The sequence below is a fragment of the Jaculus jaculus genome, chromosome X, assembly GCF_020740685.1.
Source record: "Jaculus jaculus isolate mJacJac1 chromosome X, mJacJac1.mat.Y.cur, whole genome shotgun sequence".
NCBI classification, from domain to species: domain Eukaryota; kingdom Metazoa; phylum Chordata; class Mammalia; order Rodentia; family Dipodidae; genus Jaculus; species Jaculus jaculus.
The window spans coordinates 44,883,625-44,900,965 of record NC_059125.1 but is presented as its reverse complement, the minus strand read 5'-3'; the positions used below and the strand labels follow the sequence as shown (position 1 = coordinate 44,900,965).

At 39.6% G+C, this 17,341-nt stretch overlaps 1 pseudogene; it reads left to right on the top strand.

Moving 5' to 3' along the window:
* The first annotated feature begins 8,225 nt into the window (after nucleotides 1-8,225).
* LOC101604870 lies at nucleotides 8,226-9,707 on the top strand (annotated as a pseudogene).
* The last annotated feature ends 7,634 nt before the right edge of the window (nucleotides 9,708-17,341 follow it).

Genomic DNA, 17,341 nt, shown 5'->3' with positions numbered 1-17,341 from the left:
CCTCATTTGTTCTCCATCTCAATGATTATTATTTTTCATTACCTGATATTCAGTGTCTAGAAAGCCATTGTTCATTCATGTTATTCTTTTGTTAGTTTTTCAGGTGTGAGAATAAATCTAGTCCTTATTGTTACATTTTGGCCAGAAGCTAACATGTTAATTTGCATTCTTTATTACTAGCGGGTTTTAATATCTTACATGCCTGTTGGCCATAACACTTCTTTTTATGTCAATCTATTGTAGCAGTTTATCATTTCTCATAATTTTAGAAGAATTTTTCCATATTAAAAGTATTAAATTCATGTCTTCCATACATGTACATATTTTATTTTTTGTTTATTTTTATTTGTTTATTTGAGAGTGAAAGACAGAGAGAGAGAAAGAGTCAGAGAAAGAGAGAAAGAGAGAGATAGAGAGAGAGAGAGAGAGAGAGAGAGAGAGAGAGAGAGAATGAGAGCACCAGGGCCTCCAGCCACTGCAATTGAACTCCAGATGCATGCACCACCTTGTGCATCTGGCTTACGTGGGTCTTGGGGAATTGAGCTTTGAACCAGGGTCCTTAGGCTTCACAGGCAAGTGATTAATTGCTAAGCCATCTCTTCAGCCCAATTTTTTATTTTATTAATTTATTTTTTTTAAGTTAGACAGAATGTGTTGTATTTTATTTTATTAATTTTATTTCATTGCTTTTTTCCTTTATTTATTTATTTCACAGAGAAAGAGGGAGAGAGAGAGAGAGTGAGTGAATGAATGGGCATGATAGGGCCTCCAGCCACTGCAAACAAACTCCAGATGCGTGTGCCCCCTTGTGCATCTGGCAAAGGTAGGTTCTGAGAACCAAACCTGGGTCCTTTGGCTTTGCAGGCAAACACCTTAACCATTGAGCCAGCCATCCAGCCCTACCATTGTTAGCCTCCTCCCTGTCCTTCCCCCTCCACAGGGACCCTCCTTTTTGGGGCATATGGGTCATATATTGTAGGCTTAGCCTACAATATGGTAGGAAGAAATGTCTCTGTGCATCATGACCCAACGTGTGGCTCTGACATTCTTTCCTCCCCCACTTCTGCAAATTTTCCTCTGCCATATTGGGTTCATTTTTAGGTCTGCTTCAGTGATGAGGTCTGTGTCTCTGGATATCTGGTTTGGTAGGAGTTGATTGTTCTCTGTGTCTATCCCCTTCACCCTTGTGCTGGTACCAGGTTCACCAAGAATGCAGCACTATTGTTTGTTTCCCCAATTATTTTTAGTTTCAGCTGGAGCCCTATGGGGTGGTTCTCTCCTCCTTGGGATCTGCATGTATCTGAAAAAGAGAAGCAGATTCCCTGATGGAGAATAATGTAAGCACCACATAAATGGGACAACCATTATTTTTTAGAGGGAATTTAATAGGTGTAGGCCCTCTTATAGCACATGATTGTTGGGAGCTTGATAATGAAGAACAAGCGTATTTTTAGACATGATTCTGACTTGTTTCCAAGCTTCAGTTATGGGTTCTCTTCCACTGAGAAGATCAGTGAGCCAAATCAAGAGTAATTGGTTTCTCACCATGGCTGTGCACCACTATTGCACTTGTGTGAACATCATGCCAGGTTGTTTGCTGCTAAGTAGCTTAGAACATGAGTTGCTTGGACAGATATTGGTAATTTTCCCTTAGTCGCTCATGTAGCACCTTCTGGCACTAGACATGCTAACTGTCTGGGATTGACTCTCTTCCAGATTCCAGCCATGTCTCTCCATGTTATGTGCCAACAGCATATGATGTGTGCAGTAGGGTCTTACCACTAACCTTTGGTGGGTCATCAAGTACTCTGATAGAAATCTGTTTTCTTTTGGGAAATGTTGTAGGTCTCTCTGATCAAGAGCTCATTGTGGATAATGTCCAACTGCTAGTACTGGGAGTTACAAGTCGTACCCCAGAATAGTGGGAAGAAAAATGTAAGAATTATAAAACAAGAAGAGGAGAGAGGAGAGAGAGAAAAAGAGAGAGAGAAACAGGAGAAATTAAGGTCAGTCTTATTCTTACCCTATCCAGGGCCTTGTGATTCAGGTGTTCCCTCTAAGGGCCTGGTGAAGGATTACCCATTTGGTCTGTCTTTTAGGATGTAGAATTTTATGGTACAATTGCCATTGGGTCCAGTTTTGTGCCTCCCACCCCCTCTCTTACCCTCTTCTCCCTCCCCACCACCATATTGTCTGGTCCTCGAGATGCTTGCTAGGTATGAGAGCATCTTGGACAGATTCAGGTGAGGAGCTGTGGATGAGTGAGATTATGTGGTGATTATCTTTCTATGATTAGGTGAGTTCACTGAGAATGATCTGTCCCTGGTTCAACCATTTTTCTTCAAATTTCAATGTGTCATTTTTCCTTACTGCTGTGTAGAATTCCATCATGTAGATATACCACATCTTAGTTATCCATTTGTCTAATGATGGACATGTGGGTTGATTCCAGCTCTTAGCTATAATGAATTGATCAGCTATAAACATTGTTGAGCAAATCTCTTTGGACTGAGGCATGGAGCTTTTAGGGTAAATGCCCAGTAAGTGAATAACTGTGGGTAACTATCAATAATTGATCTAGGTTTATGTCATTCCAGCCTTCACTTTTTATTTTTAATTTCTTAGTTATAGCTGGCCAACTTTTAGTTACAAAGTATAATTTTAGCATCCCAAGTTCTAAAGGCTCATTTATGTGTAGGGTGCAATATTTTTACTCATTTGATATTTGAGTCTCTAGAAATTCCTCAGTCCTTTCTTCTTTACCCTACTAAAGGCTTTTCTCCATCTTTTGAGACTGAGGTACTGATTTCCTAAAGTCATTAATGATCATGTGTCTGACGTCTCTCTTATGGCCTCAATGGTTCTTGATTCAGGATGACACCAGATCCTGCTGGATGTTCCCGTTCTCAGGTGGCGATGGCTCCCTTTCTTATTTCTTCCTCAGAAAAACAGTAGATTCAATATTGACATTATTTCAGCGCAGGTATATAGCTTTTGATCTGATTAGTTTTCTAGATGACATTTTTTGTAAAGTTATCTATTATTTTAATAGAATTGCCAGGGGACTATCTCTTAGTTCTACATCACTTTTGAGTGTCATTCAGGCCATAACAATCAGTCCTAGTAATTCAAGGTTGGTACAGCTCAAGGTGAGAGCTTCCAAGGTCACTGGGCCAGCTCTGGGCCTGTGCTGGGCCCTGCATATGCTGGTGAATATCTTCATTCCTATGAAGGTGACTAAAATCCTGGATGCCAGAAATCAAACTAGTTTTTCAGATTCTGTGTATTGTGCTTTGGTAGGCCCTCCTAGTGAAATAAAAATATTTTATTCAGTAAAAAAAAAAAAATTCTCTCAGACAGACTGTAATGACTTCTTTATGCCATATGAAGCTTCCTCTGGTCCCACAAGGGGATTTTTGCACTCCTCCTGTTTCATTTCCGCAATTTTCAGCCATGTCTCTCACAGTAGACTAGAACTGCAGGTCAGGAGTCCAAACTCACTTTGTGTTCTATTATGTGTCTCAATCACACATGTACAAACATTGGAATGTCCCCAACACCAAGGCACTACTATAAAATTCAACTTTTCTTACCTTGCACAAAGTTACCTGATCACTAAGAATCTTGCTTAAGGCCCTTTCTCTGCACTGCCAATTGATTTTCCATTCTGTGCTTCCTCTAGTCCTCAGGTCAAAAGCACCTCTAACCCCAGGCCACCTTAATGAGACAGCAGGATGCTCTGGTGAGGACCAGTATCTAAGAACACCCCCCCCACAACCACCCCAGGATACAGAGAAATCACATATGTACCCACAATAATGTTAGAAATGAGTCTTGGTAACATGAGTGAATACATAATCCAAAGTAGTTCAGCAAGACAACCTTTTGTTTTTACAGAAAGGTTCAGCCATAAACAGTTCAGGGTAGAAAGCACACCAAGAGGGACACCTGCTGGGTTTTTAATCCCATAATGCAAAGCTCCTGTGCCTTGCTCTGACTAGTGGGAGCTTGGCTTCACACTCTTACATGACTGGCTACTTTATGTAGAATGGTGCAGTTTCTTGGGAAGAATGAATGTTTCAGAATTTTTACCAAATACAGGAATGGAAACTAGTCTTGGAAACTGCTGGTTCAGGGGGGACTTTTACAGAATGTCTTGTCTCCCTATCTTATTTAATTCTTTGGTGGAAAAGGCAGTATATCTTTCATATTTCTCACAAAAAGCATTGCTAATATTTATTTAGTTGGTTAATTGCATATTTGTTCAGACCTTTTACTATGTCTTGCCCCTTTTACTTATTAATTAGTAGGTTTGTTTATTTTATTTTTAAAAGTGCTTTTAAATATTTTATTATTTATTTGAGAGACAGAAAGAGAAAGAGGCAGATAAAGAGAGAGTATGGACACACCAAGTCTTCTAGCCACTGCAAATGAACTCCAGACACATGTACCACCTTGTGCATTTGGCTTATGTGGATACTGGGGAAGAGATGACTGTGTCCTTCGGCTTATGCAGTGATCGCAACTACCAGCTCAGAGGATTCACTTTTGGGTCCCCAAGTTATATGCCTTTAACATTATATATCTTCCACTTTGTCTCTTATTGGATACTTTGTTACCAGCAGATAGACTCTTGGGAAATTATTGGATCATGAAGACTCTAATGTAATCATTGGACTATCCCATTGATGGATTCTTAGAGGTCATTATTAGGAGATGGTGAAACCTTTTCCTATACTCCTCTCTATGCTTTCTTCTCGTCCTGAGGTGAACAGCATTCCTCTGCCACTTATTCCCACTGTCATAAAGTACTGCCCAACCACATGGGCCTAACTACCACAAACAATCCCTATGAAACTGTGAGCTGAAATAAATCCTTCTTCTTTAAACTCTGTACAGTAGGTATTTGGTCACAATAATGATAAAATTAACCAACACACACCACAAAATCATTTACTGTTTTAGAACCAAGGACTCAAGATGAAGAGAGCTTGAAGCAGTAAGAATGGAAAGCTAGAACATTACTAATGTAACATTAAAGGGTACTTGGAAGAGCAACCTCTCTTACTTCCTTTTCTTGGTTCCAGAATTTGTGAATATAGGTTTATGGAGAAACAGCACCCTATTTTGGGTGCTGATATAGCAGAATACCCAGCACCAGGTAATATGTAATGAAAAGAGGTTTATTTGGTTTATGACTCATTTTAGAAAATCCATGTAGTTTAACACTGGAGTCTGTTGAGAGCCTCTATGGTCATATCACAACTTTGCAGAGAAGCAGCAGTGGTAGCAACTGTATTCAGAAGAGATTATGGGGTAAGTCAGGAGGCAAAAGTGGGAAAGGAAGCCAAATGCTAGTAACTTGCTTTAATGATCAATCTAGTACCATAATCCTAACTCATTTTCAGAATACAGGCATTAGACCTTCCCAAAGATATTGGCTCCACCCCACCAACCCCATCTGACATAATGGACTAAGTTTTGGCATGAGTGTGGGTGAAGACAAACCATATTGAAGTTATAGACGTAAACACAGGCTCTTGGTATCCAGACTTCTGGATTCCTTACCCCAGCTCTGCAAGTCAAAGCTAACTCACTAGATCCATTTCTATAAATTCAAAGAGCCATTTCACATTGATAGCAAGTCAGGTGCTTCAGGGTGGTGGTGAATATGTCAAGACTATTGAGCTTTAAGTATCCACTGCATCAGTTTTGCTATGAAGTAAGCACCTGAGTTATAAGTAGTAATGTTGGGTGCGAAATTGCACTTGTGAAGGGGGTGTTCTGTAATTTGGTGGGCAGTTTAACTTGAAATATTTTTGTGCAAAAAAGGCAAATTGAAATGTTGACTAAGTGTCTGTTTAAGTAGAATGAAACTCTACCAATTCATGACAGGAGCTGCCCATTTTAATCAACCATGTCCCTAGCTGATCACCCCATGGAATGGTGCTTTTTTAAGGGCTGGTATTTGGTCTCTGCTGCTAGCAGTTTGCGCACTCTGGAACCTCATGGTGCTAAGCCCATGCATAATCTCCACCCCTGCCGCAATCATAATTTTACTTTGTTCATGAACCTATCATGTAATGACAGGGATGAATAAGGAAAGAGGCTAAAATTATATACCCAATATTAAAATGTTAGTTTATTTTGTTGTGTCTAAATAGTCTTGGCTTCCAAGGATAAGTCTATATACAGTAAACCATTGTATCACTTAGGAATTCCATGTACTGTCTATAAGTTACTCTTAATACTAGTGACTTAAGGAAACTTAAGTTCATCTCTCTCATATGGAAAAGAAGTCTAAATGCACATTCATTGCAACACTGAAAGGAAGGTGTCTCAATCACCAGGTATATGTTACCCCTCCCCCACCTGTTGCTATTACAGCCTTAGTAAGTCACTCCTCTCCCCCAGGTTGCCACATTACCCAAAATGGCTGCTGGAATTCCTGTAATTTAATCAAATTCAAGGGTATAAAATAAAAGTGGGAAATGCAAAAGAAACATTAATCAGCTGCCTATGTCTATTGAAGGGGAATTTCCCAAATTGCCTCCCACACTTTATCTATATTTTATTGGAAAGTTTTAATCAGCTACACAAATGCAGTATCTCAATAGATTGGGAATTTTTTGTCTAAGTCTCTTTTTTCCTTTACTATAACTGCTAACTTTTAAATAAATAAAAAAATCCAAGAGACATTATATGAGCAACAATCTAAGCTAGTTTATTTCCCATGTACCAAATCTCCATTTCAGATGGTGTGTGCACCTAAGAATCTCTGCTTTTGTTGCTATGACAGAACTGAAGTGAATTAAATGGCCTCTAGGCCTCTCTATTTAGTCAGCAGACAGTAAAATTACCTGTAAGATTTGTTCATATTTCCTCATATGAAAGAGAAATGACAAGTAAAACAAATTTTGGTCTATTTTTCCCCTGCCCCCAGGGGAAAAGAAAATATAGTTAAGTCCAATTTCATACCAAAAGTGTCTAGGTTCGTCTACCTAAATCACACCTCTAGGATACTATATTTCCAAAGAGAATAATAGAGATTAAAAATTGCAGCCATGTCAGTCCATGATTTAAGACAGTGAAATGGAAAAAGTGTCGAATATTTCTATGGATCAGATGCTCTGGTGTCTCTACCAACACAGGCCATTGAAAAGGGATTACAACAGGAATGCACATGTATGTTTCTTAGAAGCTTTGTTTGATTTTTTAAAATTTATTTTCATTGATTGTTCATAATGGCCAGTAAGTTGTGACAGAGTTACTTAAAAAAAAAATGACAACTTTCATCAATGGTGATTACCTGCACAAGATTGGACCTATCAACATTCTATCATGGAGTGTGAAGAGTTTCTTGGGGACACCCTCTCTGAGTATTTACAGGCTATTATTGGTTCCCAGGGGAGAAAACAATATTTCCTTCATTGGTGTGGCTGCTCATGGTCCTGTAAATAACCCTAATTAAACACATTGGGTCAAGAAAAACAAAATAAGGGCTGGAGAGATGGCTTAGCAGTTAAGGCACTTGCCTGCAAAGCCAAAGTACCTAGGTTCGACTCCCCAGAACCCACGTAAGCCAGATGCACAAGGGGGCACACACATCCATCTAGAGTTCGTTTGCAGTGGCTGGAGGCCCTGACATGCCCATTCTCTCTCTCAAATAAATAAATAAAATTAAAATATTAAAAAAATAAAATAAAATAAAAAGACAGGAAAGTAGAAGGGGCAGTAGTTGGGAAGAAGAAGGGGTTCTTTGGAAGAGATAGTGGATAAATGAGGGTAACTGGGTGAATATTATCTAAATATATTATATATACATGTTGGAAACGTCAGAATAAAACTTATTACATATAATTAATATACATTAATAAAAAATTTAAAGCGTTCTTCATGATTAATTTTCCTATAGCAGCAAGTTGTTTCTTCTTCCTTTATCTTTCTTCTTTATCCCTTCTTCATTTTCTCCTCCTCTTCCTCTTCCTTCTTCTCTTTCTTCTTCTTTTCTTCCTTCTCCTTTTCTTCTTCTCCTTCCCCTTCTCCTTCTCTACTTATCCTCCTTCCCTTCTCCTACTAAGTAAAACCTGCTCAATCCCTATGACATCACTACAAGACTGGTGTGAGTGAGGACAGTGACTAAGTGTAGTTTGCACTATGTTTTGCAAAAACCATTAGTGTTTGGGAATGATTCTGATGATGATGATGATGATGATGATGATGATGATGATGAGACCTCCATGAGTGAAAGCCTTCAAAAGGAAGCTTCTAAGAAGCAGGCCATGAAAAAGACCAAACTGTATACTCAGAAAGCTCTTGCAGAAGATTCCACTGTGTATCTGTATGACAGTATTTATGATGAAATGCAGAAGAAAAAGTAAGAAAATAATCCCAAATTGGTTTTGGGAAAAGCCCAAATATAATCACAACTTACTAAAAGCAGTAGAGATCAGAAAAAATAAGAAACAGGAAAAAAGAATGGAAAAGAATATATAGAGAGAATGAGAAAAGGAGAATTTGATGATAAAGAAGCATTTGTGACATCTGCTGAAGAGGAAGAAAGATAATAGAGGGTTGCTGCACTAGAAACACATCTGGATGTAAGCAAACAGAAAGATCTCGGTGGATTTTATAGGCATCCATTAAATCAAGCAGTGGTGAAGAGGAAGTACCTATATGCAATTTCATGAAGCCAGGTATGGAATAAAAGAGAAGCCAATGGGTTACTCTAATAAAGTAAAGTCAGAGAACAGAACACCACAGCAGAATTGTACTCTTCAGATCTGTCAAAAGGAGAATAACAACGCAGATGCTGACAGTAATCTTGACACTAAGATCAGTGAGGGCAATGAGATAGGAGAAAATAAAACAAACTACAGAAGGGCAAAGGTCACAGAGCCCTCCAAGAAGTATTCCAAATATCACATGAATGGTCTCATTCACAGTCATCCTATGAAGAAAGAGGCCACGATGCCAAATGCCATACCAGAGGTTCCAGGTCAAGAGGAGAGGACACAAGAAAAAATAAGATCAGCACCAAGATAGGCAGTCCAGAGACACTGAGCATGGCCACAAAAAGGAAAATCATTCTCATAGGCACAGAAAAGCTGATCATAAAGACTACCACTGGAAGAGGCATGAACAAGAAGACAAACTGAGGGGGAAAGACCAGATAGAAAGACATATTAGAGAATGGAAAGGGGATAAATATTCTTCAAGAAACAAGAAAGAGAGAAACAATGAGATGAACATGACCAATACAGTGAGAAAGTAGGAGAGAAGGAAGAGAAAAGCAAAGAAAAATAAGACATATGAAAAGAAGGAAGGAGCAATATGAAAAGAATGAAGGGTCCAGAGATAGGGGAAAACAAGAAGTCTTCAATCTTCAGAATGAAACGGAGACAGAAAAGAAAACAGCCCAAAATCTAGAGCAAAGGATGAGTGTCTTGACAAAGAAAGAGCTAACTAAATGAGAAACATGGAAAAGGACAAAGAGAGATACCAAGAGAAACCCTCTAGTTCTCAGATGTCACTGGGAACAAAACACAGACTCACAGAGAACAAGCTGGAGAGTACCACCTGAGGCAATGAACAAGTTTGCAAAGGGGAACAGCAAGGAATCAGTAATGTCAGCCAGTCACAGGTACTTGGCCAGGCAGATGGCACAGATTAATGCAAAGATTTACACTGAGAAATAAGATGATTAACGCCAGACGTGACTAGAAGCTCCACACAAGCAAAGAGCATTGTTAACACCTGGGACCAGTTTTGCAACAGCATAAAGGAGGATGTTAACAGAGATTGAGAGGTTTACAAAATCCCTGTTTTAGGTTAAAGTCACAAGTCAGTCTTTTCCTCTTAGATGTTTAGCTAGATTTATAAAATATTTGCTTACCAATACTACATTCTAAGAATCCAAGAACTGTAAGAGTGCTGAAGCTCCCTCAAGGTACTTTGTGAGAAGACTTGGCTTCACTACCACCATTGCAAATAAACACCTCTTGTAATGTTAAAAAAACTCACCACAAAAAGTTCATTTGTGTCATTTAAAAGCTCGTTAAGGGCCTGGAGAGATGGCTTAGCTGTTAGGCACTTGCCTGCAAAGCCAAAAGGCCCAAGTTCTATTCACTAGGACCCATACTATAAGGTGAGTCATACTATAAGGTGGAACATGCATCATGAGTTCATTTGCAGCTGCTGAAGGCCCTGGTGCATCCATGTGCTCTCTCTCTTTCTCTCAAATCAATAAATATAAAATATTTTAAAGCTCTTTAAAATATTATTCCAAGGGGCTAGGAAGATTGCTGAGTGGTTAATGGAGCTTTCTTGCAAAGCCTGCTGTCCTAGGTTCAGTACTCAAACCATTCATGTAATCTGAATTTTAAAAAGTAGCACAAACATATAGTATTCATTTGTCGCAGCAAGAGGCCCTGGTGAGCCTTCCCCCACCCACACACAAACACACAAAGTAAACAAGTAACACAAATAAATTAAAATTCTCTTGAGAAGAAACCCATTGTATTCAAGACTGTTAGTCATTTCTACCTAAGTATGAATTAATTACAACACATACACTTTGCTTAACAATGAAATTAAAACATTAGTCTCAAGGCACAAGGATTTTGAATGTGTTGGGGAGGTAAACATAGCATAGGAAACAGGTTGCTGAGTGTTTTGATATGAAAACGAAAGGAGCAAAATGGGTATACAGTTGAAATGCATGCCTTATTTGTGTGAGTTGGGGGGTATGGTCAATGCTCTATACAGCCAAAGGGCAGTGTCAGGATGCTGCGACATAGAATAAGACAAAAGGTGGTACATGAGCAACTGGGGTAAATTGGAGTCCCGGTGGAGGGGGAGGACATGGAGGAGGCTAACAATGTTACCAACTTGACTGTATTCACTGAGTACAAAACTAATAAAAGAAAAAGATGACTCTTACATAAAAATAGGAGAGAGACTAAATGGGAAGGTGTTTTCTAAATTTTCAATTGTTAGTGATTACAATAATTGATTTCCTTCTTTTTCTATTACCCCACATAGCAATGACCAGCAAATCTGATTTCTACTCAGTCTAGTCTCCTTGATTATTGCAATAACTTCCTTATTGCTCCCTTTACTTTCTCATCTAATGCTAAGATGCCACAAAATGAGCAGAAATGTACACTTAACCCAAAAAGCAGATCATGCCTGTATTAGTCAGGGTTCTCTAGAGGAACAGAACTGCTAGAATGAATTATTTAAAAAGGAGATTTATTTGATAAACTTACAGTAGTCCAATAGCAGTTGCAGGCCCGAGAATCACTGAACCTGGTAGCTGCTCAGTCCTCATGTCCAGAAGCCCCGACAGTCCCGACCTGGCACTGCAGATGGTGCGGGGAAGCCTGGTGGCTTCCTGAGGAGCTACTGAACCAGCCCACGAGGGTCTTCAGTTGATGCTGGTCTTCAGTCCGAACTGGTCTTCAATCCCACACTGGAAGGTAATGAGCAGCTCCGGCAGCCACGTGGAAGGGAGGAAGGAAGGAAGGAAGGAAAGAAGGAAGGAAGGAAGGAAGGAAGGAAGGAAGGAAGGAAGGAAGGAAGGAAGGAAGGAAGGAAGGAAGGAACTCTTTTTACCCAGAGCTTCCTTATATCAAGTCCCCCTCTGAGCGGGGCCACCCACTCTGGGGGGAGGGCTCACCCTGGGGGAAGGACTTCTTCCTTTAGTTGAGCCTTCCTAGAAGCAGCCTGTGGATTACTAAACAGATCAAGTTGACAACACCTTAACTATCACCCATCTGGCTCAAAACCTTTCAGGCACTTCTTTTGTCTGTCACAAGAAAATCCTCAAAATCAGTGATGGAGAACCTGCTGGCCCAGGTTTGATTCCCCAGTACCTACATAAAACCAGATGCACAAAGTGGTACATGCATCTGGAGTTGGTTTGCAGTAGTGTCTCTCTCCCTCTCTCTCCTTCTCTTCTCTCTTTCTCTCTCTCTCCTTGAAAATGTAAATATTAAAAAAAGCACAAAGTGTTGCATATGTTGGAAGTTCCTTTGCTGTGGCATGAAGCCCTGGCAGAACTATATTCATATTCATTTTCTCTCTCTCTCCTTCACAAATAAAATATTAAAAATTGAAAAAGAAAGTTCTTACCATAATTTCTGAGACTGGCCCTTGACTCTGTCTTTACATCACCTCCTTTTCTAGAGCATTCTACTCCAGGCACCCTGAACTTTTTCTGTGTTTCTAACAGGCACACACCTCCACTCCTCTGTGCTGCTGCATTCCTGTGTTTCTATTGGTCCAGCATGAATGTTTCTCCTCTAGAAATCCTCAATTGCTTGTAGCTCTCCATATAGCTCACTTCTCCGAATGGCTTTCTAAAATACCTGTTGTAAGGAGGCACTAGTGCTCCATTGCTGCACATTGTTTCTACCCTGCCATATTTTCCCCACAGCACTTCTCACCTGTAGACACATCGGTGTGTTCAGTGACTCTTTGTCATTATGCTGTCACTGGAAACTTTATTTATTATTTTAAGACAGGGTTTAGCATAGGTTGGTCTGGAACAAGTGATCCTGTTGCCCCTGTATGTCAAATGTTGAGATTATAGTCAAGTACCACTAAACCTGAATGGCATTTTGTTGCTTTTACTTTGTTTTACTTTTTTCGTGCATGTTTGTCAGCTTGTATGTGTGTAGGGAGCATGTGGTGTATGATCATGTGTATGTAGATGTACGAGCCCTAGAGGCACACATCTGTTTTTTGTTTGTTTGTTTGTTTTTCTATTTTTCAATGTAGGGTCTCACTGTAGCCCAGGCTGACCTGGAATTCACTATGTAGTTTCAGGGTGGCCTCAAATGCATGGCAATCCTCCTACCTCTGCCTCTCAAGTGTTGGGATTAAAAGTGTGTGCCACCATGCCTGCCTGGTCCATGTGCACACACCTGGAGACCAGAGGTGAACTTTGACTGCCTGCCTCTATTGCTCATCTGTGTGTTTCCTTTAGGAAGTCTCTCAGTGAACTGTTGAGTGTCCATTTTGTTCAGTCAGATTAGCTGACTAGTGAGCCCCATTGATTCTCTGGTCTCTGCTCCCCATAGAACTGGCACTACAATTGTGTGTGGCCATGCCCAGTAGTTTATTGTGTGCTGAGGATTCATGTCTGCCTAGTAAACACTCTTAACCACTGAGTCATCTCTCCATTTTAGCTTGTTTCTTTTGAAGTCCAATGTAGGTCTTTAAGGCAAAATAGGGCTAACATTCTCAGAAGGTTCCAGAAGGGTTGCTTCTACTGGCAAAGAAGTCTCAGCAAAATTTAACCCCAATTTTATCATGATCGTTCCATAAAATTGCATTCCAGGTTAATGATCTCATTATTTTCCAAAGAAGCCTTTAAGTTTATTCATAGAAATGCTATAAGACTAGGAATTTAGTTTTCATAACTTAGCCCCAGCAGGAAAAAACTATGGGTTTGATTTTTAGTCATCTTAGCCTTGTGGCAACAGAAGATAAGCATTAATTCAGGGCTGACAAAAAGTTTTCAAGTCCTTTATATGGACATTGAGGTTGTAATTCAAATCTGTAAAGTCTTCTTTTTCCTTTTTCTCTAGCACAGTTAGAAGAAACCCTTTATACAATCTCTTTATACTTTTTGATTGGACAAAACTATTCTAAGACACCAAATGCATAATCACTAGAACCTGGCTTTTTGTGAGTATTTCACTAGAAAATGAAATGGCAATATACTTTAATCTCAATGTCCATATCCCATTGACTACCACATCTCCACATTAATGAAAAGGGAGTAGTCTACCTACTGGGTTTTGAGGTGGACTATATCACCACAAAGCCTACCCCTAACACCACACCTCCTCCGGGAAAAATCCAACTCCCAAATACCCCACAACTGCCTACACTGCCACCAGCTAAGGACCAAGTATTCAAAATATTTGAATACTTCTTGCCACTGGAAATAGACTCATTAGCACTTTAAACTCAAGACATGGTAGACATTCATCTCCACTAGGCTCAAAGCTAATCTGGAGAATTAATATTTAATATTTTATTGCTCTGGAGCCATACTTGGTAACTTCTGGGTTCTGAGATGATAGGTATATGCCATCATGCCTGGAACATTCATGTAGTACTTTTGGTGTTCACAGCAGCTACTCATGAGTGACACTTTTCACTTCAATTGTTGGGCCTGCTGGGACTTGCGTATAATTATATATCTAAAAGCAAAGAGGAGTAGTGGGATTAGATATTGAAGAGGATCATCAGAGCCTTGTGTCAAATCCGGCTTAATAACAATAACAGGAATAACTACAGATAAGTCAATCCTAAAATATAAAACCAAAGTGAAAGGAATGTTAAGTTGTATCAGGAAGAATTTATTGACATGGGCCTATTTTAGTCAGTTTAGGCAGTATAACATAATGCTCACAGGATAAACTTAAATAATTATTATTTCTTTTCAGTTATAGCAGCATGAAGTTCAAGATAAAGGCTCTAAGTGGCTTGATTTTTGTTGATGATTTTTTAAATTGACTTGCAGATAGGAACCTTCTTGCTACAATATCAACCTCTTTTCCTATGTACATTTCAGAGAGAGTATATAAAGAATAATCTCTTGGGCTGGAGAGATGGCTTAGCGGTTAAGCGCTTGCCTGTGAAGCCTAAGGACCCCGGTTCGAGGCCCGGTTCTCCAGGTCCCACGTTAGCCAGATGCACAAGGGGGCGCACGCGTCTGGAATTTGTTTGCAGTGGCTGGAAGCCCTGGTGCACCCCCCCCCTCTCTCTCTCTCTGCCTCTTTCTCTGTCTGTCACTCCCAAATAAATAAATAAATTAATTAATTAATTAATTAATTAATTAAAAAAAAGAATAATCTCTGGTGTCTCTTTTTCTTTCTTGTCAGAACACAATTTCTGTAGGATTGAGCACCTACCCTTATGAATTCATTTAACTTTACACTAAAGGCCCCATCTCCAAATACAGTCACTTTGGGGATTAGGGTTTTATGGATTTGGACATAGAAGCGGATACAGTTCAGGCCAGAATAGTACAAAATAAGCAAAGATTCTGGATTGACATTTCACCTTGAGATATTTAAAATGGCTCTGATAGCTTACTTGGTTGGTTGGCTAAATTATTATTGAGAGGAGGCTCATAGACTCCATGATATTAGAAAGTTCGGGTATGTTTATCCACTAAGCCCAGTATACTAAACCAAGAACGACAAGGGCACAGCTTTCTTTATGCTTGCTCTGCTCCCTAGGTCAGATTTTACATGGTAATTTTACAATAAAATTGGCATCCCTAAAACAATGAGAATGAGAGAGTGATACCAGAGACCTACTGGCATACTTAATTGCTCTGTGAATTGAACTGTGGTCTCTAAAACTAAATGCTGAGGTCCTAACTCCTGGCACTGTGACTGCAATCTTATTTGAAAATGGGATCTTTGGGGGATATGATCAAGTTGAGATGAGGTCATCATGAATTAAGGTGATCACTAATCCAATGCATAATCCAATGCACAGTTTCCATATAAGAGTGTGGGCATGGAGGAACGTAGGGACAATGCCATATAAATGACAAAGATAGAGGTTGGGGAGATGCATGTACCAGCTCAGGAGAACCAAGGACTTGTAGCACCCATCAGAAACTACAACACAGCAATGAAGCACATGGGATCTCGAAACTTGAAGAAGGACCAACCTTAGTAATGCCTTAATTTTATACTTATTCCCTCCAGACCTAGATAATTAATTTCTGTTGTTTTAAGTAATTCAGTTTGTGGTACTTTATATGGGAGTTGTTGCAGTTACCTTCTTGATGCTAGGACAAAACACCCAACTAGAGGCAGCTTATGACATGAAAGGGTTTATTTCAGCTTAAAGCTTTGAGAAGATATATTATGGGGGGCAAAGCATGACAGGACTGAGCAAGAAGCCTGGGTCACATCTCCACATTAATGTAAAGGGAGTAGTCTATCTACTGGGTTTTGAGGTAGACTATATCACCCCAATGCCTACCCCTAGCAACATACCTCCTCCAGGAATGATCCAACTCCCAAATACCCCACAACTGCCTACACTGCCACCAGCTAAGGACCAAGTAGTCAGAACATTTGAACCTATGGAGGACATTTCATATAAACCACAGAAGGAGTCCTAAAGAGCTAGTCTAAAATTGCCACAGAAGAGATGGAGATTGGTACCATAAATGCCTGTAGGGCCAATGCAGTGATCAGAATACTCTGACTTAAAGTCATCTTTTGTGTAAGACTATTCCCTAGGCTTACATCTTTTCTGCATACAAGTGAGAACATAGTAAGCTGGATTCCTAGCACACAGAAAAGCTGAGTTACTAAGTATGTGCTGCTACTTTTAGCCAAATGAGAAGTTAACACATGCTTCTAAGCTTTTACAAAAAAGAAAGAAAGAAAGAAAGAAAGAAAGAGAGAGAGAGAGAGAGAGAGAGAGAGAGAGAGAGAGAGAGAGAGAAAGAAAGAAAGAAAGAAAGAAAGAAAGAAAGAAAGAAAGAAAGAAAGAAAGAAAGAAAGAAAGAAAGAAAGAAGGAAGGAAAAGAAAAGAAAAACAGTGCCTTTGGGCAAGCCAGGCAAGTAAAATATATCTGAGAAGGGAAGATGCTGAAAATGGTAATGGCTAAGGAGATATTTCAAAGGCTTTGGTTGGGAGGAGACCTCTAATTTAAGAGTAATAATGAGCCAGGTGCCTTTAATCCCAGCACTTGGGAGGCAGAGATAGGAGGATAACTGTGAGTTCGAGGCCACCCTGAGACTACATAGAGAATTCCTGGTCAGCCTGGGCTAGAGTGAGATCTAACTTCGAAAAATAAAACAAACAAAAAGTGTAATAATGAATAGTAAACAGTCCAGTCATTTTTTCCTTTTTTTGAGAAAGAGTGTCACTCTGGCTCAGGCTGACCTGCAGCTCACTCTAAACCAGGCTGACCTTGAACTCATGGTGCTCCTCTTACCTCAGCATCTCCAGTGCTGGGTGTGAGCTACCATACCTAGTTTAACAGTCCAGTCTTTAGAGTGCCTGAAATCCAGCTTTGAACCAACTCAAAATAGTATTTGTATAATGTGATAGCATGATTGCCTTACACAAAGGCAAGTCCTCCCTAGTGGAGGAAAACCCCATGCTTTAAATCACATCTTAATATTTCATACACTGTGGTCACATCCAATAAAAATAAGTAGCAATATTATAATATGGCTCAGTGGTAGAGTGCTTGCCAAGAATGTCCTGGGTTCCATACTCAGTATCATAAACATAGAAACCAAAATAAAATAAACTAATTGCTGTTTTTAACTTCAGAGTTCCTAGT